Here is a 26,230-nt window from a genome sequence, read left to right on the forward strand (position 1 = left end):
AAATCATATAGAGGCATACAGTTCCATCATCCCATTTAAAACTGGGGGGAAATCCGAAAAGATCACACAAACACATTAAAAATCATAGAGTGTTAAGACACAGTTCTCTACTGCAGACATTTTCTCATAGGCAGGGGAAATCTTCCTAAAATAGGAAATTAGTCTTAAGGAGCTCAGTTAAGCTGTTTTTTCCCAAATAAGATCAAATCATTCCGAGAAATGGTATACAGAAGTGCAGAACAAACTCCTCAGTGCTGGATAGGCTGGTTGGGAGTGACTGTGTCAAGAACCCAGTGCATCTGCCTATTCCATTGCATACCCTCCAACATTTCTCAGGTGAAAATAGGGATGTCCCATTCCGTAATGATAATTTTACTATTTATAACCCCCCCACACACACACACACATCTTAGTGGGTTGCCCCAGCCACTCTGGGCAGCTTCCAACCTATATAAAAACATAATAAAACATTAAATATTTTTTAAAAAACCACTTCCCTATACAGAATTGCCTTCAGATGGCTTGGGGGTTGGATAACTCCATACTCTCCAACATTTCTCCACTGAAAATAGGGACATCCTAAGGAAAAGTGGGATGTTCTGGGATCAAATCAGAAACTGGGACGGTTTCTCTAAATCAGGGACGTCCCTGGAAAATAGGGACACTGGGAGGGTCTGTCATTGTGCCATTGTTCAACAGAGTGGCTTGTTCTATCCTAGGAGTGGGGAGGCAGGGCATTTAGGAATCTATTGGATTTCATTGCGTGGACAGGCGGAGTCTCCAGATCCCAAGCGGTCCGTCCCCCCCGGTCATGTGTAATAACGACTCAAGACAACGTGCTATGGGATTAAATTGGCCACAACTTTATTAAATTTCAAATGTGGGTAGACCTTGGCTCAGGCATTGGGCGTTCTCCCTCCCTGGTCCCCAGCCGGGGACCTAGGGAGCTTCAGGGTTATCCAGTGGGGGGGGGATGGGCCGGCTCTGGAGAACATATGTTCAAGCAGAGATAGCTGCCCCCGTTACGCCGCCGCCGCAGGGGAGAGCAATGACGACCTATCGGCGTACGGTCAAAGCCTCCCTTCAGAAACCCCTTTAACTGGGAACCCTGGTATCGCCACCGCTAAGAGGAAGATGGACTAAAGGATTCTGCCCAAGGCCTGATACTGCCAAAGTTGTGACGTTTTGCTACGGGAAAGGCGAAACCTGCCAATGCAGGGAAATTCCTTTCCGGCCCTTTAACAGCGACCTTATTGTAGCAGCGCCCACATACCTGTGAAGAAAAGTTAACCTGCAAAACCTATGAAGAAAAGTTAACCTGCAAAGGAAGACATTAACTGAGGGTGGGTAGGGTGGGAGAAGCTCTGGAGCCAAGTGAGGATTCCCAGATAAGATCCTCCCTCTATTGTGGGGGCAGGTAATTCCTCCCCCGACCTGGCCTGGTCTCCTTGGCAACGCTTCCCCCAGGTGGGATTGGACAACTGACTGAGGTAGGCGGGGACCTCCAGGTATCCCACCTGAGGGAAGGCAAAGCCAAGCCTATGCTGATGGGGCCGCTCCAGATCCAGGGCTGTGCACGTCCACGCAAAGGGCGCCCCCCCCATTTTAAGTGGGGAGCGGTCATTACTCTTCAGGAGCACACTATCCAAATTGTCCCACCACCACTAAAGAGATGTATAAGACATTTGCATATAAAAAACAAAGCAATTGTGTGTGTGTGTGTGTGTGTGTGTGTGTATTCAAATCCAAGAGAAATAAAAACTTGTTTGGTAGAACACAAGTTGTGCAGGTCTGTACTGGAGAAAGCAACTTTACTGTAGTGGAGTGTGAGGCCAGAGGAGTAGACATGGTCTATGACAAGAATAGTCAAGGTAGTATCTTCCAGATGTTGTTGGACTACAATTCCCATCATTCCTGACCATTGAACTTGTCGGCTGGGAGTAATGGGAATTGTGGTCCAACAACAACTTGAGGGCACCAGGTTGGCTACTTCTACTTATGGCATAACCAGCACCACAAGACCCTCCACTTGCCAAAAACACCTGCAGCCATGCCACATGGCGGTCATTCATGACCTTGCAAATCTTGTGAAAATGGCTTCCAGTAGAAAACCAGAGCAGTGAAGGAAGATACTTCCAAATCGAATTGTTTCTGATGACTCAGACAAGAGAGGACTAAACCAGTGTTTCCCAACCACTGTTCCGCGGCACACTAGTGTGCCGCGAGATGTTGCCTGGTGTGCCGCGGGAAAAATTAAAAAATTCGAAAGATTTTTTTTTTAAAGTCAAATTTTCGATTGGGGCGCCGTCACTAGATGACCCCTGGGGTTCCCTCCCTCCCTCCCTCCCGCTCTGCGCCTCCCTCCTCCTCCTCCTCCTCCTCCGGGGAGGCCCTTCCTGGCTCTCGGCCAAGGCTTGGCGGCTGCCACTCACTCACTCGCTCGCCCACCCGTCCCTCCATCCCTGCACCCGGCCTCTCCCCCTCCGTCCCCGGCACGGGGGCTGCCGGGATCCGTAGTCCCCTCGCCCTTGGGCTCCGCGCCCGCGCGGGGTGCGCGAACTACGTTTCCCAGCGTGGCCTGGCGGGCCGGGCGTTTTGTTTGAAGCGCTCTTCTCCCGGCCATGGAATGAGCGCAGCCGGGCGGGCAGGGGCTCTTCCGCGCAGACCCCGCGCAGCCTGCCTGCGCCCCCGCGGAGATCGGGCGGCAGGATGGAGCCCGGGGATCCCCGCGGAGGCGGAGCGGCGGAGGCGGAGGCTGCCCCCCAGGTAGGGCTGCGTCGGGGGTTTTTTATTTTTGCAATACTGCATGGAGTGCAGTGCAATGCAATGGCAACGCGGCGCCCTGCATGCATGCATGCAACTTCCACCGGCGCTCCAGACTTGGCAGGTGAGGGGGGTCCCCAGTGGGCGGCAGAGAGAGCCAGGAGGGCGAAGGGGAGCCGGGGGGGAGCAGCGCTGCTCCCCGAGCTGAGCCCGGGGGGAAACTTCGGCGTCGTTGCGCCGGGTGTTGGAAGCGGAGGCTGGCGGGGGCCCCTCACCTGCAAAACCTGGTCGCCTCTCATCTATTTCGTGCATTGCATTCATCGCCCGCTTTCTCCTCCAAGGAGCTCCCGGGGGCGCGCGTGGTTCTCCCCGTGTTATCCTCGCAACAACAGCCCTGCGAGGTGGGTCAGGCGAGTGGCCCAAGGGAGCACCCAGGGATTGTCCTGGCCAGGTGGGGTGATTTGAACCCTGCTCTCTGCCCGGTCTTCGTCCTCATTTAGCCCCCACATGTGCATGACTGTGCATGGCTGAGGTTTTCCCCCCTCGTCTTGGCTATGGTGTGAGTCTGTGCTGTTAATTAATGGGGTTCTGCCTTCGGAGAAGATGAGCCAGCCCTCAAGGAGGTGATTATGTAATTTGCTAGCAATTCATGTCCCTCCCGGCGTGACGCTGCGCGCTGACGTCACGGGGCTGTAATGGTGGTGTGCCTCGAGATTTTTTTAATGAAACAAGTGTGCCTTTGCCCAAAAAAGGTTGGGAAACACTGGACTAAACCACATTAGTGCTGTGAAAAAAGAAAATCCAGCATTTCCCCCACTTGTTGTTGTTGTTGTTTAGTCGTTTAGTCATGTCCAACTCTTCGTGACTCCATGGACCAGAGCACGCCAGGCACTCCTGTCTTCCACTGCCTCCCGCAGTTTGGTCAAACTCATGCTGGTAGCTTCGAGAACACTATCCAACCATCTCGTCCTCTGTCATCCCCTTCTCCTTGTGCCCTCCGTCTTTCCCAACATCAGGGTCTTTTCCAGGGAGTCTTCTCTTCTCATGAGGTAGCCAAAGTATTGGAGTCTCAGCTTCAGGATCTGTCCTTCCAGTGAGCACTCAGGGCTGATTTCCTTAAGAATTGATAGGTTTGATCTTCTTGCGGTCCATGGGACTCTCAAGAGCCTCCTCCAGCACCATAATTCAAAAGCATCAATTATTTGGCGATCAGCCTTCTTTATGGTCCAGCTCTCACTTCCATACATCACTACTGGGAAAACCATGGCTTTAACTATACGGATCACTGCCTTGCCGGGGCGAAGGGGCTCGAATAACTCAGAGAAGCTATGAGCTATGCCGTGCAGGGCCACCCAAGATGGACAGGTCATGGTGGAGAGTTTTGACCAAACGTGATCCACCTGGAGCAGGAACCGGCAAGCCACTCCAGTATCCCTGCCAAGAAAACTCCATGGACAAAGACAACAGGCATTTCCCCCACTATTCTATATCAATTAATGAGAAGAGAAAGTGACCTCAAAAATCAACAAAGGGAAAATATAATTTCCATGAAAGTCTCATGGGTAGGCTGCAGGTTATTTGTTGCACTCAGCTTACTTTCAAGACAGCTAAAAGATATTTGTGAGTGTCCTTTCATTCACCTTCTCTGGTGCCCTGGTTTCCTGAAAAACACCATGATATCTTTGGCTTGCCTTTCCTTTATGTGCAGAAGGGACAAGTTCTGCCTACTGTGTGCCTGCCCACTATAGTATTATTAGTAGACAAATTTTTACTGTTAAAAATTAATGCAGAAATATAGTTTTAAAAGGTAAAAAGGGGGTATATTTCATTAAAAACAACCATTAGTGACTGCAGCAATCCCAAGCACTCAGACCGCCCCCTCTGGGTTTACCACAATTTAATCAAAACCGAGGTGAAGACATCATGATGTAACTCTGTCCATGGGACTTTTTGAGAACAGGAAACAAAGGCCGCTGGGGAGGCTGCCGAGAAACACTGGAGAAACCTTTAGTGGAAAGTAAAATATTCACACCACCCACTGCCCCCTTACAACAGTAAATTTAGTTTAGTCCTGCACCCACGGAAAGTATCAATCATTTCTAATGCACCCTGTGAATGAGGCAGAAAAAAAATGAAGCCTCTTTCACAGAAGAAGAAAACTGCTGAGAACCTGCAGAATAGGTTTCAACACAGCACTAAACCACATGCTACAGTGGAAATATTTTTTTTAAAGAACCCTCTTTTGAGAATGTACTGAGAGGGGTGTTGCTTCACTAACCCAGACATTTGATCAATCAGAATGCTGAGCGGGAGTAAAAACCCATCCAACAAGTGATCCCAAAAGAAAATTAGATACCACTCAACATCCGGCTTCTAGTTGTAGTCATTTCTGATGCCTCAGGGGAAAGAGAGGGGAAAACAGAGCTATGCAGTAGGATTCCACTAGTGATATAATAATCATAAAGATCTATGACAGCTTTATCATAAATCCTGCAGATGTGTTTCAGGACAGTGCATCTAAAACATATTGCTCTTTAAAAGAAAAGGAAAAAACGCAAATCACTTCAGTATAATTCATGTAATCTTTATGTATTTAGACAGCTGCAAATGCTATTCCAGACAGGTACAAAGGATTACCCTGTCCTCAGTAAAACATGGGATTTCAATCTCTTTGTATATGCTTGAAGAAAGCTGCTTAAACAAGACTCATGGGTGCAAACTCCAAGAAGTCCATTCTATGGCTCAGTTCTTACGGAAGTAGCAAACTAGTGTCTGTGCTGCAGTACTTACATCTATAGGTAGGGGCTGTATAGGAAAGTTCTTCATGATTGATGTTTGATTATGTTTTTATATCTGTTGGAAGCCAGCCAGAGTGGCTGAGACAACCCATTCAGATGTGTGGGGTACAAATAAAATTATTATTATTATTATTATTATTATTATTATTATTATTATTATTATTATTATTATTATTAACTGTTCCGCAAAATAAAAATAAGAAGAAAAAATCCAGCCAGAGTCAAAGAGAAAACAAGAGGAGGAACATTTCCCCCAAGTGTGTTCACATGATCCCCATTCCCCATTGAAAGCATATGTGACAGGATCATTTGGCCAGCCCTGCCCCCACCAGTGCACATGCTAGCTGAGCCTCTCCTGCCTGAAGATTCGTGCAGGATACTCACATTTGTGTGAGGATACTCTATAGATAACCCAACATACAGTGATGGGGATGACCACCAACTTGGATAGCTTTAAAAGAGAATGAGAAAATTCATGGAGGATAAGGCTTCTTGCCACATTCTGCCTCCACTGTCTTGAGGCAGTGTGCCCCAGAATACCAATGGCTGGGGAATGCATGTAGAGACAATGCTCCGTATGATCTAAGCTGACTGAAAGATGCTTTCCAGGATCTCTGCCATATCTGATAATTCTGAAGATTGAACTGGAGACCTCCTACCTGCCAAGCATGTGTCCCACCTCTCTGCTTCAGCTCCTCCCCATTGAATCACTGGCCCATTAAAAATGATGTGAAATACCAAGTTTATAAAGAACCTCGCTGATTAGCAAAACATGAGAATCTCCTGCTTGGCAGGGGGTTGGACTCGATGGCCCTTGTGGTCTATTCCAACTCTATGATTCTATGATACTTAATAATAAGTGTATGACTGTAGTAGAGGAACTGTTAAGAATAAGCGTTACATATATCAAATGAAGGATGCCTGTGAAGAAATGAGGAATTTGGTCTAGTATCTTGATCTTACCTGTACTATGGGGGCATAATATTTCTCAATAGAGGATGAAAGGACCAGTGTGTTAATCTGAGCAAAGAGGTTCCTGGGAAGCTGTTTCTAAGCACTCTTTTCTTAGGAGCAGCTTATGTGAGCCAATCAAGCATTCTTAACAATAAGAAGGAGTCAGTATGTCTGTTCCCTCTAAGTGACCAATTTGGCTCTACTAAGCAGCCTCTAATAAAAACAGACTTGTCCTGCCTGCATTGGAGGAGGAAAATATATTACTATAATGAAACGCACAAACAAGGTTAAAAGGAAATTGTACTGCATGACCTTTTAAAAGTGGAAATGCACTTATTTACAATGTTAACCAAATAAGAAAAGTTAGAAGTTGCACAGTGTGAGAGGAAATGTTCCCCTTCATTTCTAGTGCTTTGAATAAGTTTGAAAGCCAGGAAGCTTAGAAATGTGTAACATTTTCTATTATTTTATTAACTTTTGAGAGAGCAATTTAATGCATTGCAAGTAACTATTGCATACGCATTGTCTCAGTCATCTTGACACCAACCATGTAAAGTGTACTCTTTTTATCCTTGTAATTCGGATGGAGAATGGCTAAACCCAAACTAACCTAGTGAGTCCATGAAAGAAAAGTGATTTGAATGCAAGACATCCTAGTTCTTAGATCAGTCTCTTAGCTACTAAACTACATCAGCTGTTATATTGTTGACTGCTTGGTTCAATTAATAATGTGTGTGTCACAGGGGGATCTGTGCAAGAAGTATATATGTTAATTCCGTTCCCTGTATGTGGGGAAGGGATGTATTTGCCACAATTTCCTCTCCTGCAAGAAGAGGAGCAATGGACTCTCCCACAAGGGTAATGTGGACAACCACGTGCAGGCAATTTGCCCTATAGGAGAGAAATGGAGATCAGACTATTTAAGCCTGCTCCACCCCACACATCACATCGCTGAAGTCCATATGTCCTCAGACCTTTGTCTCATCTTAGCCTCCAAACCATTTGTACATTTAATCTTGAGCTTTCTTACAAATGTACATGAACCAACATTCATTCCAGATGGGGGAGATGAGTAAGTCCTGCACAATATCATTCTCCACACTCACATCTGGACTCTTCTTTATAGGCTTCTAGTTTGGAGTTAAACCATCATAGGTTTCTTAGAGCAAAAGTATCCAGAAATGTAGCTTATTTACTGGCAAGCAAGAGAGTTTACAACTTTAAACAATAAAGCAAATACATTGTATAACAGTCTTCTCATGCCAACTGGGAGTTGATATGAGCTGTCTGGCCTGAACTCTCACATTCCTTGTGTTACCCTCTCATTTATAGCAAACATTTTTTTTAGTACTTCAAAGACCAACATAAGCTTATATGGTGCAGGCCCCATCATCAGATACACACTCTCTCTCTCAGTGATTGCACACAAGCACATGAAGCATTCAGTGAAAACCAAACAATGATTTCCATGTGTGACCTAGAAAATAGTTTGAATGTTTTCTGTAGTGCTGAATATTGGACTGTGATCAGTTTACATCTTCAACTTCACACAGTCATATATTTCACTAAGGCAACACTGTGGCTGGATCTAGACACTTCAAAGAAGCGTTTCAGTAAAACGTGTTGTAAGCTTCGTATGAGAAATCGCATTGGCAAGAATGGAACTCCACAGTGCCTCTGGTATCACAGTGTTATAATGCATATAAAGGTAAAGGGACCCCTGACCATTAGGTCCAGTCGTGACTGACTCTGGGGTTGCGGCGCTCATCTCGCTCTATGGGCCGAGGGAGCCGGCATTTGTCCGCAGACAGCTTCCGGGTCATGTGGCCAGCATGACTAAGCTGCGTCTGGCAAACCAGAGCAGCGCACGGATACGCCGTTTACCTTACCGCCGGAGTGGTTCCTATTTATCTGTGTCCCCTATAATGCATATATAACGCATATAAAATGCTTTTTCCTCCCCAATCTAGCCGAGTCCTGTCTTGGTCTCTTTACAGAATTTCAGCTTTCTCCAGCCTGATGACCTTCAGATCTTTGGAACTAGAATTCCTATCAGCCCCAGGCAGCATGGCCAATGGTAAGCAATGATGGACATTATGTCCCAAAACATCTGGAAGGCACTAGATTGGGGAAGGCTGCCCTAAGTGATTGAGTTTGTATTTTGATATTAACACCGGATACATTTTTGACTTGGAACCATTGGTTCTCCTTGTGCAGGCAGACCCCAATGCATACACATCCAAGAAATTTAACATAAAATGAGAAATGAAATTATATTCCAAGAGTAATAAACTCAATTTATCAGGAAGAACTTGCCATGCTCTTTATTCCTATGATACAACAGAATGAACTGTTTCAGAAAAAATGTGAGTCATGTACAATTTCCGTGTTTAGAGGAGCAAAGATGAAGTCACATTTTCTTGGCTCACAGCGCCGTGCTACACTCACTCTAGCAGATCACAGTCTGTAGTTGATTAAGTGGGAGCAGCAAATTGTGGGTCAGAGAGAAACAACTACCGTGAGACAGCCGTCTTTAATTAATGGCTGCACTTCTGAAAGCTTCAAAGGAGCTGGAAAACTTTTGATCAACAGAAAATGTCTGGAAGTCAAACATACTAAAAGTGCATTTCAAAGGGGTTTGAAACTGTAACATCCAATATTCATACCAACCAGTATTCCGGATCAAAAGGCCAAAGCATTTGCTGTAACTATTACCTCCAGACTAGCAGGTAATAAGTGCAATGGCTGTAAGTGCAATGTAATAGCTATGGTTCCTGGGGCCATAGGCTGTAAATATACAAATCATCCACATCCACTGCTTGACAGGCCCTGGCTTAAAAACATAAAGAAATGGAAAAGAAATCTACCCTAGCAGTAAACTCCCAACCTCCAAAATTAAATTTTAAAAACTCTGTCCACCCAAAGCACTGCTGATACTCAGCAGCTGCTGATACCCACAGATGTGTTCCCCCCCCCACAAAAAAGTAAGAGTTGATTACTCCAGTGCAACACTAGCAATGACAGTTTCTGCCCCATGTGAGTACCAGCCAATAATGTAAAGGTATCATGTGAGTACCAACCAATAATGAGCACTCACACTTTACATTGTGGGTGTCCTTTGCAGGATCGCGCTTGGTGCTACAGTTCCCAGGGAGCTTACAGGCAATCAGACTGGCTTGCCCCTCAGTGTTAATTTTGGGAGGTTCACGCCCAGCCTCAGTAATCAAGTTTCTTGCTGGGAGGTGGGCCAGCCCCATTTATAAATAGGGGGTGGAGCCCACAATAGCCACCCTCCCTCTCCTCCCTTTGTTTAATGTTTCTTGTTTGCATGTTAACTTTTTCTTCCTGTTTAGAAGGTGCTGCTACAGTCTTTGGCTGGTTGCTGTTGAAGGACTGGAAAGAAATTTTGAAGCATTGGCAGGTTTTGTCTTCCCCATAGCAGTTCCTCAGAACTTTGGCGGTTATGGCCTTGGGTGAAATCCTTTAGTCTTTTCTTCCCTATATGGGGGGGGGGGCGTGAAGTGGTGACTCACACCCCTGCGGCGGCAAGTCCAGGGTCCCCATCTTAAAGGGGTTATATATATGGGTGTCACTGGCCATACACTGAAAGGTCATCAGTGAACTACCCTGCGTGTCGGGATATGGGCTTGGCTGCCTGCTATACTTTCATCTCACAGAGCACCCCATATCCCATTTACCCTGATGAGCCCCAGTTCCCCCCGGATGGGGGGTTGGGAGAGATACACGCCCAAGGCCTAAGCCAAGGTCTTCCTACATTCGGAAGTTTAATAAAGTTGTGGCCTAATTTTAATTCCATATAATATTATCAGAGTCTTTATTCCTTCCTTATGATCCCTGAGGGCTGGGGCTGTCACCGCCTGGTCACGCAATGTAAAGGTATCATACACAGTTTCAAAAATCCAGTCCTTTTAAAATAAAAAGTCTTCACATTTTATGAGGTCGAAATTCCCTACTTTGTAATCCATTCTGCTTAGGCCTGCTGTTGTGGAGTGCCTTCTCAACTGTGTGTGGCTTCCTACAAACATAGTAATAAACTGCTTTAAGTGATAAAGTACTCTCTGGCACTCTCCAGTTCAATCTCTGGCAATAATTTATAGGGCTATCCCTCCATGGTTCTATATCATCTGAGGGGCATAGATTTACAGCTAGGCAAACAATTAGCCATTTGCAGGGATGATATGAGAAGAATGAACAGTGGCTCCATTTATTCATGTACTTATTTATTTTTACTTACAGTACTTTACTTGAAAGCATTTTATGCTGCCTTTAAGCAGAATATATATCTTAAAAGTGGTTTGCCTTATTTATTTTAAGAAAAATAAAGAACCATTTAAAATACAAATACCTAGCTTTGTAAGCAAAGATCCAGTTGCAGGAGATGCTTCCTCTCCTGTGGGGCAGAAGGATTTGTCAGTTTGTCCCAGAGTTAAGATCACCTCAAAAAAACGGACTTCCAGGGTTTCTGAAAGGCTACAGATATGGACAAAATAAGAAAGCCCTTCTGTGCTAATGGAATCTCCATTCACACAGCACAGTCTTTGGACCCAGGCTATTAAAGCCATAGAAGTTTATCTGCCAAAACTGCTAAAACCATAAACCAACAGGATTGGTTGCAACAATATAATACATAACTATAAAAACAGCTTTAAAATGGGGGGAGGGGGACAAGAACAAGTAAAACTGTCATGGCCAGTTGCTTCCAGGACATGCAGAAATAGCACCGGGACCATATTATGAAGCTGTATTTGTATAGAACCTCAGTGTTCCATACAGATCAATAGTTGCTACAGATACTGTAATTGTTGTTGTTGTTTATTCGTTTAGTCGTGTCCGACACTTCGTGACCCCATGGACCAGAGCACGCCAGGCACTTCTGTCTTCCACTGCCTCCCGCAGTTTAGTCAAACTCATGCTGGTAGCTTCGAAAACAATATCCAACCATCTCGTCCTCTGTCGTCCACTTCTCCTTGTGCCCTCCATCCTTCCCAACATCAGGGTCTTTTCCAGGGAGTCTTCTCTTCTCATGAGGTGGCCAAAGTATTGGAGTCTCAGCTTCAGGATCTGTCCTTCCAATGAGCACTCAGGGCTGATTTCATTAAGAATGGATAGGTTTGATCTTCTTGCAGTCCATGGGACTCTCAAGAGTCTCCTCCAGCACCATAATTCAAAAGCATCAATTCTTCAGCGATCAGCCTTCTTTATGGATACTGTAATTAGTTGTTTTATACTCTGTACAGAGCTATATTTGCTACTTTGTAATATCTGGGGCTTTGTATGTTACTATTTTTGTTAATCAAAGTTATTTTTAAATAGTACCACATAATTATCACTTGATTATGAGCTCCACCCTTCTGTGTTCAGTGTCCTCCAATAACAGGTGCATGGAGGGCAAAAGGTATACAGAAGTTCATTGGTTTTCAAAGCACAGTTTTTTTTTGGGGGGGGGGGTTAACTCAAGCTTAGGCGGATGGCTTTTGCTGTCATGACCGCTCATGTTGCTTTCTCTCTCCTTTTAACCAGACTGCATTAATAACCTGGTGTGTGACCCATAAAGGGCATCTGCCCTTTAGCAGATGATGTTCAGAACTCCATTTCATAGACTACAGACTTCACAAATGTCGCTAAACTACCACACTCAGTTTCTAATTTTCTACACTTTTAATATAGAGCCATTCAGTTTTACACAAAATGGGCCTGACACAAACAGTTTCTCTCCAAAAATTAAAAAGATCACATGAATGAATGTGGCATATTTGATGAATACACACACACACACACACACACACACACACACACACACACACCCCATGCAGACATCAAGCATCCCCAGAATAATTTAATGGTCACTTCATACTTTACACAGCCATCAGACCTTGTATGTGTAATTTCTATTACAGCCAATAAAACCCATTTCCAATTTTTTGCAGATTGACTATTTAATGCTCAGCTTCCTAATGTCATCATCTTGACCATGACTGTGTAAAAAGGTAATGGCAATTCTACTGCTGAAGAAAGTACAGCATCATGGCCTAAAGATCACATTAACCAAGTCAATTTAAACAATATTACTCATCAATTTAACTGGCCTATGGTGCCGCAGATTTAAAGAAATCTGCATATTGTTTCACCATACTTTTTAAAAAAACCAATTGTAATAAAGACTGAAGTTGAAAGTCAATGACAACAATATGGGGATGTTTAATCACAGATTTATTGCATAATTAACTTTAGTGACAGCTACAAGTCAAATATGCTTATCAATCTGCATAATTAAAGGAATATATGTTAGTCATTTAGGACACATTTTGTGAAATACCAGAGCTATTTGACCAGGTTTCAGATCATGTTTGCAGAGTTAGGACCAGCCCTACACCAGAAACATTTAGAATTGGGAATTCAGTCTAGAGCAGTTGCAGGTCAGAGTGTAAAATATTGGGACACAGGTTCAGGGACAGTATTCTTCTGTGCAGGATGGTGACAACTTTAAAATCATAAGATGGCTAAGAAGAATAGTTATCCAAGAATAACATTTTCTTTCATGTTTTTTCTATGAATATTAAATTTTACATAGAGAAAGAATATAAGCCAGTGTGGTGTAGTGGTTAAGAGCGGTAGTCTCGTAATCTGGGGAACCGGCTTCGTGTCTCCGCTCCTCCACATGCAGCTGCTGGGTGACCTTGGGCCAGTCACACTTCTTTGAAGTTTCTCAGCCTCACTCACCTCACAGAGTGTTTGTTGTGGGGGAGGAAGGGAAAGGAGAATGTTAGCCACTTTGAGACTCCTTAAAGGGAGTGAAAGGCGGGATATCAAATCCAAACCCCCCTTCTTCTTCTTCTTCTTCTTCTTCTTCTTCTTCTTCTTCTTCTTCTTCTTCTTCTTCTATAAATAAAATTTCCTAGGCACATTGTTTTTCTCAAAACAAAAAAGCAAACTGGTTCTACCCATATAGTGGCAAACGTTTGAATTACCATGGAATGACCAGCTCAAAATGTAAAATTAACAGTGTGTGTGTCCAGGGGTGGAGGAAGGGGGCGGTGGGGGCGGCCGGCCCCCAGTTGTCACCACTGAAGGGGTGTGACAATATAAATTGCTTACCAGGAAGGAAGATGTAGAGCAGGCATGTCCAACTTGTTGAGCTTTTTGGGGAGAGGGAAAACGAAAGTCATTGAGCTTTTTTTGCGGGGGGGGGGGGGAGGGCGATCAGGATTATGAGATTGATTGAGCTGCAGCTCCTAGATAATCTCATTGTTCAGCAACAGCACACAGAGCTAAGTGGAATGGGAGGTCAGTCAACCAGAAGAGTCTCTAAGATGTACTTGGCTGGAGTCAGGGTCAGCATCTGAAACCAGGCCCAGTCCTAGAGTCAGACAAACAGCAATCCATGGGGTCAGATTGTCCAGACAACCCAATGATCATGGGGTCAAGACAAGCAGGAAGCAGCACGGTAGGGCCAGGAACTACAAGTATTGTCACCTGCATTTGCCTGCTGCTGGAAGCTCTGCTTAAGAAGGCTGAAGCCAGCTGGTTCTCATCAGTGCCTTCTCCTCTGAGTCCTTGAAGGCTGATCAGCTGCAGGTGGAGACACTCTGCCTTGTCCCCCTTCAGCAGGCGAAGCTGGCGCCTGCACCATGACACCCTCATACTGAAAGTAATTATTTAGCCTTGCTCTAAGGCTATATTTGACGATTGTACATTTATGTAGGCACTGCTATGCTTAATTATCCTCTGCTCAATACCACTGCAAGCCTACCTCCCACATGTGCTTACCCCTGCAAAAATGTGTCTGGAGCTTCACCGGTTAGCAGTCTTGAGGGGCATGGGGCTGCAATGGAGAAGAAGAAGAAGAAGAGTTTGGATTTGATATCCCGCCTTTCACTCCCTTTAAGGAGTCTCAAAGCGGCTAACATTCTCCTTTCCCTTCCTCCCCCACAACAAGCACTCTGTGAGGTGAGTGGGGCTGAGAGACTTCAAAGAAGTGTGCCTGGCCCAAGGTCACCCAGCAGCTGCATGTGGAGGAGTGGAGACGCGAACCCGGTTCCCCAGATTACGTGACTACCGCTCTTAACCACTACACCACACTGGCTCTCCCAGAAGTAGTTTATTCTGCAGTTCAAAAGAGTGATGTGCAAAGTTTGCTCTGCTCAAATTGTATTTGGGTCACTGATTACAAGTTTTCTCTGCAAGTGATTTTTTAAAAAGAGAACAGCACGTCTAATGTTTTGGTATCTGTGCATTCTCAGTCACTTAGGGATTGTAATGCAGAGAGAAGCAGGGAGAAGTGCATTGCCTACACTCCTATTCATCTCACATCCAGTGGCGGAGGAAGGGAGGTGCAGTGGGTATGGACTGCCCTGGGTGTCATCACTAAGGGGGGTGACAAAATGACAAAAATATGAGTTTAAAAAATTAAAAATTAAAAAATGGGCTCACCACCCACAATGGTGGTTTGAGTGCCTGCAGGCTCAGCGCTGCCTGAAATGGCAGCGTCTGCCTGAAATGGCAGTGTCTGCCCACCGCCTCTCCCTCAGCCGCCCTACAGCTGAGGAGGAGGCTGCAGAGAGCCTCATCCCACCCCCTGGCTGCAGGACATGTGTGCCGCACTTGGCACAACGAGTGGCTACCTGCACCACTGTTCACATCACGCATCCCAACACCTTGGGTCCTGATAGGCTCTGGAATGTGAGCACTGAGAGCTTTGGAAGATATCAGCCAGATGTTGCACTATTGCCACCATATCTCCAACCACATCTGCTCCAAAATGGATATGTGAACTGATGTGAGTACCCTGTTGCAGATAGGGGGTCCAGCCAATATATGCAGTCCATATCTTTGTGTGTAACATTTCTTAGTACACTCAGTTGTTAAGATGCCAGAAGAATGAAAAGTGGGTGGTGAAGGAGAGCCCAACAATTCAGGCACATTCTCTTTTCTTTCTATACTCTTTATAAAATAGTGTTTTCTTTTGAAGTATACTCTGGAAATATATTTCAACCTGCCATTGCTATAGAAAGGAGGATAAAATGTGATATGTGGCTTTTACTTAAGGGTAAACCATCTTAAAATTAGTAGAGGACACTTTTGCATTAATTACATTAGTCAGCCAAATATTCGTAATATTTATCATCGTGCCTTTTAGTTTATAAGATGTTAATCATCTTCTAATCCCGCTGTACTGTAAATAAGTCATGGCAGTTCTATAAGCCACGTAAACTGAAGGAGAATGTATTGATTTAGATTCTGTTAACTGCTACCCACAAAACCTAGGGCAGAAACAAATGGGTCTTAAATTATATATGGAGAGTTTAAGCTTATAGGTTGTTTATTTCATTGATTCCATTTTCTCTGGGATGGATATACCAGTCTATCACCACCAAATGGATGTTGAAGCTTTAATCATGCCCTAGTTTGTCCCAGATTAAAGATATGGCTCTATGAGATAATATTTTTATCTAATGGCATCAGTAATTTTTTTCAGCCACAAATCGAAGGAGAAAATACTTCTGCAGATGTGTGTGTGTGTGCAGGCTAATAAGCAATACATGTCTTGTTGTTGTTGTTGTTTAGTTGTGTCTGACTCTTCGTGACACCATGGACCAGAGCATGCCAGGCACTCCTGTCTTCCACTGCCTCCCGCAGTTTGGTCAAACTCATGCTGGTAGCTACAAGAACACTGTCCAACCATCTCATCCTCTGTCGTCCCCTTCTCCTTGTGCCCTCCATCTTTCCCAACATCAGGGTCTTTTCCAGGGAGTCTTCTCTTCTCATGAGGTGGCCAAAGTATTGGAGCCTCAGCTTCACGATCTGTCCTTCCAGTGAGCACTCAGGGCTGATTTCCTTAAGAATTGATAGGTTTGATCTTTTTGCAATCCATGGGACACTCAAGAGTCTCTCCAGCATCATAATTCAAAAGGATCAATTCTTCGGCAATCAGCCTTCTTTATGGTCCAGCTCTCACTTCCATACATCACTACTGGGAAAACCATAGCTTTAACATGTCTACTCTGATATTTTACATGTCTACTCTGATATAAATCAAATTCAATGAGGCGTACTCCCCAGTAGGTAGATACATGATTCAGTGGTGCCCCACAAGACGAATGCCTCGCAAGACGAAAAACCCGCTAGACGAAAGGGTTTTGCGGTTTTTGAGCTGCTTCGCAAGACGAATTTCCCTATGGGCTTGCTTCTCAAGACGAAAACGTCTTGCGTTTTTAACAAGTTTGTTTCCTTTTTCTTAACACTGTTAATAGAGTTGTGACTTGACTTCGAGGAGCAACTCATAGAACGCGGTGTGGTAGCCTTTTTTGAGGTTTTTGGTGATTTTTGAAGCTTTTCCAAAACTTTTCCGACACCATGCTTCGCAAGACGAAAAATTCGCTAGACGAAAAAACTCGCGGAACAAATTAATTTCGTCTTGCGAGGCACCACTGTTGTAGGGATGGAGTACCTTTGGCCCTCCACATATTGATTATTTTTGGCTCTTGTCCATGCTGGCTGGGGCTGATACTCAGTTGGGTCTTGTGAGTAAATGTGCTTGGATTGCGCATATATCCAGGGTTGGCCCTGCCATTAGGCAGAAGGAGGCAACTGACTCAGCCTGGAATCTGTGTGACTGTGGTGGCAGCCTCTCAAGTCATCCTTCTAAGCCCCCTGGCAGTTCACCTGTGCTGGAAGACACTGCTGTGTGTACCATATGACCTTTTGGGCATCCCCTTGCACTAGCCTGCTGCACTCAATGTTGAGGCAAGATTCATCTACCAGTGCAAGATTCAACTACCATGCTTCTGAACATGGGAGTATTCCATCTTTCCCATAGCCTCAGACAGCAGTAAGTCTTGGGCTGGCCTTGTATACATATATCACATAAATCTACCATTGGCAAAGTTTTGATCTAGGTTGTCCTCTAAGCTGAAATGTCTGTCCATTTTTTAAGAAGGTAAATTCAACAGATTGACTAAGTTCATGCCTTCGCCATTTGAATCTCCTTTTGATGATTTGCCACAATATAGCCCCAGTTTTATACAAATGTGTTCTGTCATGTTAGGAGGTCACAGAGAATAAGAATGACCTTACAGAACCATTCTAATGGGGACAGGTTGCAATGTGAGTTCTCTGTGCTCCTGCAGCCAAGATTTCTTCTGAGGATACTTTAATATGGTCAGATTTTGATATTGCAAAAAGTATTTTAATGGATACATACATACATTGTTGAAATAAATAAAAATTAAATAAATAACTAAACTGCCTTTCCCAATCTAGCCTCAAATCCAGTTTCTTACTTCTAACAAAATAAAAACAAAAGCCAATCAGACTCTTCTTGGCAGTGGGGAAACATAATTGGAGCTGCATGTCTGGACAAGCCCGTAAAAAATTGCAGTGGTATCTCGGGTTAAGAACTTAATTTGTTCTGGAGGTCCATTCTTAACCTGAAACTGTTCTTAACCTGAAGCACCACTTTAGCTAATAGGGTCTCCCGCTGTCACTGCAACACCAGAGCACGATTTCTGTTCTCATCCTGAAGCAAAGTTCTTAACCTGAGGTACTATTTATGGGTTAGCAGAGTCTATAACCTGAAGTGTCTGTAACCTGAAGAGTATGTAACCCGAGGTACCACTGTATCTGAGCATTTGACATTAGTATCATTGCAACTGGAATGCTGTCAGGCATAAAATAATAAAATAATTTATCCTAAATTAGCTGCATCAGTCGTTTATTAAAAAGCAAAGAGCATAAATTTCTGTCATACAGGAGTGTATCAGAGAATGGCATAACATCAGTCTAATTTATCTGTAATTTTTAAAAGTAGTTACTAAAATGCTCTAGGAAACAAGACAGTAGGACATGTCTTTTTTAAAGTGTCTTTAATTTTCACTTTAAATCAGACAGTTATTTTGCACTCATGTTCCTAAAAGCACATGATCTTTTTATCAAGATAGTCTGTGGGAGCTTCATCCAACATATTCAATTATCTCTGTTGCTTAAATTGAATAGACCTACATGAGGCTAATTCAGTTAAGCACATGTTAAAGATGTTATAGAGATCTGCATAGTGGAGCTTTAGCGACAGAATTTTGTTTTTAAAATTTAGTGTGTCTCTTCTTTCATTAAACAAAAGGTAATAGTGACCTAGATACAGAGTTCAACCTATTTTTTCCAATTACTACAATTTAATTCCATCCATCAGCCTACATCTACATCAACCATGATCTGATGCTAAATCCCCTAAAGAATACACGAGCCTTGAAGATAAGAGCATCTTGATCATGATCCACAAGTCCAATTTTAGGTCTAAAGTACTATGGAGCTCATCTCTGGGAGCTTGGTCATAATGCCAGTTTGAATATCATCAATGAAAATGAAAGGGGGTGTTCAGGATCGTGGACTGGTACAACTGACTTCATGGATTCCAAGATTATAAGCAGAAGTGACAAACTCTCCTTGGCCTGTTCATCAAACCTTCTACAATATAGTTGCATCCTAGGCACCCAGGAAATACTGAACCTCATTTGTAATGGCCGTCTTCAGTTCATCAGCAACACATACATTTCTCCCCAAGATACTAATACAAATAAAGGTATGGATTTATAATATTAAGTTTCCATTTCATTAAGCAACTGAATAATTGAGTCTGCACAGCTAAACCTTTCTGAATTACAATAAATAAATCAATGGAGATTGAACAATATACATAAATTGAGAGTGGACAAAATTCACCAAAGATTGCCAATAGGATTGATGAAAACTTTCCACCAGTTCTATTCCCCAGGGCTAAGCAATGGATTTTCTACAGAAAATAGAGACATAGGGACAGTGGCGGAGCTAGCCACTCGGGCACCCAGAGCGGCGCAGATGCCATGCACCCGGGGTGGGGCGATCCACCCACGGGCGCAGGGTGATCCACCCAGGGGGTGATCAGTGAGACAGCGATTCACCCGGGGGAGAGATAGGCATGATGGCGATCCACCCAGGGAGGCAATCGTCACTGCGGTGATATGCCCGGGGGGGGTCAATTGGCGTGACGGCAATCTGCCCGGGGGGCCGATTGGTGCAGTGGCGATCCACGGGCAAGGAGAATTTCTCACCCCTCTCAGGGATGACACCCAGGGCGGAGCGCCCCCACTGCCCCCCTTCCTATGCCCCTGCATAGGGAGTTGCATTATGATGAGTGAGACCATTGCTCTATCTACCGCAATAGCAGCAGGTCTCCAGGGCCTCAGGCACAGTTCTCTCCCAGCTCTGTTGGGTGATAATGGAGATTCAACCTGTAAACTTCTTCATGCAAAGTATATGCCTTACCCCTGAGTGATGGCCCTATTTATTTGCCTATTTAAAATTCACCTGGTTTTGTGTGCACTCTCACTGTTCAGTGCTTCCTCCTCCCTGTGGCTATGCCACTTGTCCTGGGACCGGGTCTGGAAAACAGATGCCACATAATTAACCATTAACAACCTTTCATTGACCTGTTCTGGGAAAAACCAGACCTGATCAAAACTTAGGCTCACCATCAGTGGCAGCTGTGCAGTTGATCTGGGCTGCTGTGTCAGTGTGGTAGCTAACGGTCACACACACTTCCATATTTTTTTAAAAAAATAAGTATGATGTTGTATGCAGTGAGCATATTGGAGTATAGCTGTAGATAATCATCTTTGTCCAAATATATGTACCACCTTCATGTTATTGTAGTTACATGAAACTGCAGTGGAGCTCAGAAGGTTACTACCTGGTTTTTCACAAAATGGCTTTCTTCCTTTCAACCAAGATTAAGACTCTGATAGCTGTGTGCTGATTTCATACTTTTGATAGATGTGTTCAGTTAAAGGAAGAGATCAAATGAAAGCACCAGGCGCGCCTACAGTCCTCTCGGTATGACATTGAGAATAAGATAAAAAAGTTCAACTAAAGCTTGTTGCTGTCATGAAATCATTTCTCCGAGATTTATTTCTTAATTCTTTGTGTGTGTATGTATATATGAGGTATTGAAGCTTCTACCCGGTGCCTTTTTAGAATTCTGTTGTGAATCTTACTGTTTTGTTATGAATCCCCTCAAAAAATCAACCTGACAACATGAAATAGGCTAAGTCCATATCGATTAAATGAATATAAGCTAATGTAAGTAAGAAATACTTTTTAAAATGATATTTTGAAATAAGACTTGGGTACCATACATTTTGTTTTTGTTTAGCTATGCAGGCTCTCAATCCCAGATCATGTAAAACTGTTGTTCATGGCAACAGAATGCAAAGAACAATGTCACTAGTTCTATTGTCCTCAGATGCTTTATAGTTGCATTAGTGCATGAATCCAGGGAGCAAATTCACACATTCTCCCACAGATTTAAGTTAATGTTTGAAAGAGCACCAGTGCTATTGAAGAACCTGAAAAATGAGGGATCTGTTATTATCTGTTAAGAATGCTTATATTCTCTTTTATAGCCCCAGGAGACTCTCAGAGAGGCTTACCTTACAAAAGATTCTCAGACGAAAAATCACACTCAAGTCTGAGATCAGGAACAGAAATAACGTGTTCCCCCTATAGTGTCAGGATGATTCAGGCAGAGCCCAGTGGGAGAAGGGAGTAAGACTAAGCAGCTGAAACTCTCTCAGCCAGTGATGGAATTGTATAGAGAGAGTCCTCCATGTTGTATGTCCAAGGGTTCTTCAGATGTCATACTGAATGTATGGAGGTTAGTCATGAAAACTTCCTCCTTATGTTCATACAAAGCAACTTGGAGCCAAAATAAGCAGCAAAGTGCCTTCCCTAGCAGACCACCTCCCTGATAAATACCAAGCTAATCTTCTAGGAAGAACATATCATAGTTCATCCTAATGGCTTTAAACCCCTTTACCACATGTACAGACCTTTTTCCTTTTTCTTTAGAAACTGGCTGGTTTATTGTGTTTTTTGTCTAATTCCATTGCTAGGTAAATGCCCCTGGTGTATTCTCACAAGCTTACATAAATTAAAATATGCATTTATTCAAGAAGATTCAAAGTAGTGGACATGTATTCACCCAGAAGAGAGGGAATTCTCAAAACTAAAGAGGCAGTTAATTAACATTTTCTATTGCAAATGATCAATGCTAACCTAAACTTTAATGTGGTCCATGTGGGTTTTTTAAGATGATGTGAGCTGTTTACACAGTGTAAGGCCATTGTCCCTTTGTTCTTTGTTCTCTCTCTGAGATAATACAGCACAGTTCAGATTCATTTGTCTTTCATTAATGCTCCACATGTTTGTCAGTCAAATTTTCTCAGTCATTTAACATTAATTTTCTGTTCTGTAATTTATTATGTAATTCATTTTACAAGGTTTCTTGCTTGCCTCTTCAAGTCACGCCAAATATCTTAGCCTTCACAAGTCTCAGTGAAAATATCAGCAGCTTTTATCAACTGACTCCTAGAATTTTAATTTTCCCCCATGCATTTTCTCAATAAAATACTCAGGTTTGCATGCATTTTCTGAAGCAAAATAACTACACCACAATCCTTACTACAATAAATGTATTTCAGCTTTAAATATTATTTAACATAACCCAGCACCAAAGCTGCATTCACATGATAGTTTATTCCATTTTTACACTTCCCTAACTATTAATTTCCATGTTATATTTGAGCTTTCACATGATATAGAAGTCACTTACAGAATGAATGAATCTTTATTTGCGTCATCATCGGCCATAACAATAAAACAATAATACGATATACAAAAAATTAAAAAGTCACTTCCAGAACTATAGTGGAATATAGTGGAACTATAACGGTATATAGTGCTAGTTTAGCACTCATTTCTGTATTATTTGCAAATGGGTATTTTCTGGAAGCAAGTAACAGAAAAATGATCACTAAACTTGCATTATATTCCACTATAGTTCCAGAAGAAGCTTTTACATTGTGCGAATGCTCAAATATAATGCAGAACTTTTACATTGTGCGGATGCTCAAATATAATACAGAACTTAACCGTTAGGGAAGCATTGTGAAAATTGAATAAACTGTCATATGTTTAACAACAATATTCTTGTGGAATGCTCTTCTCAGGGAGGCTTACCTGGTGGCTTTTTTGCATATCTTTAGTCAACAGCCAAAAACATTTCTCTTCTACCAGGCCTTTAGCTAATTAAACAATCTATGACCTTTTAAGGGACGCTGGTGGTGCTGTGGGTTAAACCACAGAGCCTAGGACTTGCCATTCAGAAGGTTGGTGGTTCGAATCCCCACGACGGGGTGAGCTCCCATTGCTCGGTCCCTGCTCCTGCCAACCTAGCAGTTCGAAAGCACATCAAAGTGCAAGTAGATGAATAGGTACCGCTCCGGCAGGAAGGTAAACGGTGTTTCCGTGCTTCTCTGGTTCGCCAGAAGCGGCTTAGTCATGCTGGCCACATGACCCTCGGCCAGTAAAGCGAGATGAGCGCCGCAACCCCAGAGTTGGCCACAACTGGACCTAATGGTCAGGGGTCCCTTTACCTTTATATGACCATTTAAACTAGGGGGGGCGGTATTGTTTTGGTTTGTTGTTATGGTATGTATCATAGAATCATAGAATCATAGAATCATAGAGTTGGAAGAGACCACAAGGGCCATCGAGTCCAACCCCCTGCCAAGCAGGAAACACCATCAGAGCACTCCTGACATATGGTTGTCAAGCCTCTGCTTAAAGACCTCCAAAGTAGGAGACTCCACCACACTCCTTGGCAGCAAATTCCACTGTCGAACAGCTCTTACTGTCAGGAAGTTCTTCCTAATGTTTAGGTGGAATCTTCTTTCTTGTAGTTTGGATCCATTGCTCCATGTACGCTTGTCTGGAGCAGCAGAAAACAACCTTCCTCCCTCCTCTATGTGACATCCTTTTATATATTTGAACATGGCTATCATATCACCCCTTAACCTCCTCTTCTCCAGGCTAAACATGCCCAGCTCCCTTAGCCGTTCCTCATAAGGCATCGTTTCCAGGCCTTTGACCATTTTGGTTGCCCTCCTCTGGACACGTTCCAGTTTGTCAGTGTCCTTCTTGAATTGTGGTGCCCAGAACTGGACACAGTACTCCAGGTGAGGTCTGACCAGAGCAGAATACAGTGGCACTATTACTTCCCTTGATCTAGATGCTATACTCCTATTGATGCAGCCCAGAATTGCATTGGCTTTTTTAGCTGCCGCGTCACACTGTTGGCTCATGTCAAGTTTGTGGTCAACCAAGACTCCTAGATCCTTTTAATACTCTTGGATGCAGTTCATGTATCTTTGTGTTTTTATATTGTAAACCACCCTGAAGAGAACAGTATAGAAATTTATTATTATTATTATTATTATTATTATTATTATTATTATTATTATTATTATTTGACAGCTCTTACAACACAATGCAGTTTCATTCTCCGACTACGTTTTTTGTTTCTTCTGTATTCTTGCCACTGTTTATGGCCAACATAACACAACACTTTCCCCATACTTAAGAGGCTCAGGTATCAATTCTGGAATTTTTAAGGTGGAAATATCCTCACATCAAACCTTATGCTTTGATAAAAACAGACTTCCTTACCACTGCTTGATTCTTTAGTACAGCACCTGCTGGTCAGTTTTGGGGGTATCTATCTTCTGGTGTTTTGCTTCTTATTCTGGTTGTGGAGAGATCAGTTGTTATACTTTTTCTCAGCTATTCTCTGCTTTGTTTGAGGAGTTTAATATCTAAACGGCTTTCTCTGACACAGTGGTGGTAGCAATAGTAGCAGCTGAAGAGTGCTTGGCAAAAAGAATGGGCAATTTAACATTTGCAACAGCAGCATGTTTCATCTCTGTGTGCTTTTACTTTTGCACTTCTTTTAACATTTAACATCATGCAGACATCTCTCTTAGGCTGCTTGGCTACAAATTTACTTTAAAAAATGTTTATATACTGCTATTTGTAATAGAATATCAGAGTGGATTGTAACAATAATACATAAACCATTAAATAAAAACAATATTAAAAAGTTAAAATCGGAAGTCAGCCAACTGTTGTGGAAATATGTATTCTTAATTGTCTTCATAGGCCTGACACAATAGAAAAGTTTTCAGTCAGCATGTAAAAGTTGAAACAGAAGATGAGGATGAATCTTCATTGGTAGAGTATTCCACAACACTGGGCCGATGACACTGTAGGCTTGGCGTCTTATTTTTATCACATGTTCCTCACCAACTCAAGTGATGACCAACGTTGTTCTTGAAGATTATCTCTATGACTTACCTGGGATATAAGGGTTCAGAAAGTCCCTAAGGTACCCTGGACCAAAGTTGTTCAGGGCTTTTAAAATTCATACAAGGACCTTGAACCTGGTTTGAGATGGAGCAGGCAGCGCAAATGTTTTAGCAATAGTGCCACATGCTCTCAGCCAAATCCCCCCATCAGCTGTCTGACTGCCACATTCTGCACCAGCAGGAGCTTCAGAACCAGGCCCAAAGGCAGCTCCAAACACAATTCATTGCAGTGATTGAGTCTCAAGATTATCAATACATGGACTACAGTGGTCAGCAATTTAGGCAACAGTCCTAACCCCACACCAAATGGGTCTTAGGCTTTGCTATAATGAGTTGGTTATTTCTTATGCTCTTTAACTGAGAATTATTATGGGACTTCCAGTTTCTAGTTTTAAAATGCTTTTTTAAAACCCCACGGTGGGTGTTTTAGCCTTCCTAGAAAATGTCATAAAATAAAAATGTCTATTTTCATTATAAATATAGAATTTACATGCAAATTCAGCCAATCACCTAATTGAGTAATTAGCTAAAACCCTGTGATTAATTGACCAACATATATTTAATTGTGTGACAGCTCTAGTTGTAACCTTAAGAGTAAGTTGACTTTCTTTTGCTGATTCATAGATCTGGCAACCATAATTATCTTATACTTCTGAGTCAAAGTTTAGAATGGATCAAAATCTGCCTCACTAGTTCTAATTTTGACAAAAACCAAACCAGACAGCTTCCGTTTATTTATCTCTGCAGTTAAACTGCTTTGATATCTAATGAAAATTCCAGACAAGGCCAAAGTTGGGATTGCTTGTGTGGAACATAAAGATTGAGGCATACATAAAAAAAGAAATTCACGAGAAACCAGGAAGAAGTCAGGCATCCTTGAAAAAAGAGCTATGTGGCAAATGTCTCATTATGTTTTGCATACAGGTGGCACTCATTTTAAAGTGATGGTTGACTAACTTGGCAGGATTTACCACCAGATGGTCTTTCCTAGTGGTATGAATAAAATGCACTTAATTATACCAAATTGCTCTGTGCTTACCTTTCATGTGTTGTGCCTAGGTCAATGGCACATGCTGAATAAGAAGGAAAACCAGTAATAACTGTATTGAGACATTATGGCATTTTTGACATCATTTAGAAAGACTCAGAATTCTCTTCATGTTGATCAAAGGGACGTCTCCAAGATGAATGGTCAGAAAGACAATGTCTTGGGCAACACAGTCCATAAGCACTCATGTCTTCTCATAAAATGTTCTATACATTAGTACTCAGTCAAAAAATTGTTCCACGTTTTAAATTATTCTCTAAGCCTTAATAATAAAAGAAATTGCATTGAAAAATAATCAAAAGTGAGAGAAAATATGGTGAAATTATCAAAAGCTTTCTTTCAATTTGCAAATCACATTCCTGGTGGTCTGCATTCTTCACCCTCCCCATTTTATTGCCACCTTGGCTGTTCTGTGA

Source organism: Podarcis bocagei, assembly GCF_964188305.1.
Source record: "Podarcis bocagei genome assembly, chromosome: 9".
Classification (NCBI taxonomy): domain Eukaryota; kingdom Metazoa; phylum Chordata; class Lepidosauria; order Squamata; family Lacertidae; genus Podarcis; species Podarcis bocagei.